The following is a 2,091-nucleotide window of genomic DNA, read 5'->3' on the forward strand; positions in this document are numbered from 1 at the left end:
CAAGTTTGAGGAATATCTCTCATCATCCTCTTCAAGATCTTCATTGTCTCGCAAGTACAAGAGGATCTCACCATTGAAGAAGACTTCCATGCCAAAGAAGGCACAGAATGAAGACTCTCGCCTGATTGTTGCTGAGGATTCTACTCACAACCTCTCTGCTCATAATGGCTCTTCGTCAAGTAAAGAGTCATTAAATCAAAGCCCACCGGCATTGACGAAAAGAGCTCGTCGGAGACAACGCCAACGCCGTGCTCGCCAAATAGGTAAGGCGTTGGAACAAACCGACGGGGTTCGTTATCACGCGGACCTATAGTCAAGGAGACATCGATTGGTTCAGTTGTCTCAACAACCAATCACTCATATCTCTGCTAAAATAACGATGGATGAATGGACTTTTGTCAAGAGGGCTCGATCGACCCTCAAAGAACGTATACAAAAACGTCGTGCAAACGCTGCTCATGCCCGTGCTCTCTTACAACAAAGACGAGAAAGGAGGAAGGAAACGGTGACCAAAGAACCACCGAAACTCTGCTAAGTTTGGATTCCAAAGTCTGGACTTATGCAAAATCAGCATTCGGATCCCGTTAAGACTCCATACCCGCAATGGGGTGGTTTTAAACGTGCGACTCCCGACATAACCTTGGATCGCTCAAAGACAGAAATAAATTGTCCTGCGCATTCACCAAATGATATCGTCATACCTGGGAGGTCATGCCAACAGACGATACGATTTTTTGGCAATCATACCGATGAATCGTATTATCAAGTTGGGGTTGTGAATAATTTTCGAAAGAGAGTTATTCGAGAAATAAACTCTCATTGTTCCTGTGCGCGACTCGTTAAAGCAGCATTATCAGAATGTGACTGTTTCAAACGAGAAGCCATCCCACGAAGAGTCTCTGTATTGTCGAAGCCTAAGCCGAGACATTTCCGCAAAAGAAAATCAGCTGCCCATGAATTCCCTGAAGTCACCATCAACGTGGCTGATAAAAGAAAGTCTAAGCGGCATTCAAGTGACTCAAATCCTGACTTTTCCCCGAAAGGAAAAGTCAATCCAAGAATTGCTCAAAGGACGTCTCGACTCCAATTAGGAGTCATCAGACGCAGAGATTACAAAAGAATGCAAGAAGGAATGTCCTCGGAGGATGAATTCTCGGACACTTGTTCTGCAATCGTTTCTGACGATACAATGTCTAGCATGGGACAAACCAGAGAAGTACTCACGATCACCTCTGATCAATTTGCTCAAATGCTTCAAGAAGCTCTAACGAAGCAACGTGAAGAAATTAGAGCCGAGATGAAGACAGAGATGGAGTTAGCTATTCAACAAATGAGAGAGTTGCTAACTCAACAACCTCAACCTCCTGAGTCCAGTCAGCGAGCTGAATCCAGCCACCACACTCAGAATGTTGTAGATGACAGTGATCCAGAAGTGGATGAAGTCATTATGACTGATACACCTCCCAATGACAATAACACTGGGGGTGGTTCAACAGATCCTCCCAATAACAACATTGGGAGTGGTTCAATTGCAACGCTTAGTAACACTGGGGGTGGTCCAATTATTTCTGCTCGACATCACTCAAAGAGAGATGAATATGATGATAAGAAAATGCAAGAGCTTGAAAACAAAATCAACGCTTTGATGACGGCTCAAGAAGTAAAAAAGATAGGTATTCCATGTCCCTATCCAAGAGAATGGGATTCAATACCGTACCCGTCAAAATCCAATCTGATTAACTTCACACCGTTTAACGGGAAGAGCGCGCCTACTCAACACTTGATTTATTTCAAGTCTCATTTGGGCATGATCTCTGGAAATGAGGCTTTAATGGTCCGGTCATTCGTTGACACTTTTCGTGGGCCCGCCTTCGATTGGTACCGACGGCTCAAGCCAGGGAGCATCAATTGCTGGGATGACATGGAAAGTTTGTTCCTCAGTAATTTCTTCGATGATGACACCGAAGTGTCGATCGGAACCCTTCTAGATGAGAAGCAAAAAGACGGAGAGTCAGTTGATAATTTTGTCAAGCGCTTCCGTAACAAAGCAATGAATTGCAGAGATCCTGTTACAGAAGAGTTCATCCTGCA

This window comes from Asparagus officinalis, chromosome 9, assembly GCF_001876935.1.
Source record: "Asparagus officinalis chromosome 9, Aspof.V1, whole genome shotgun sequence".
Classification (NCBI taxonomy): domain Eukaryota; kingdom Viridiplantae; phylum Streptophyta; class Magnoliopsida; order Asparagales; family Asparagaceae; genus Asparagus; species Asparagus officinalis.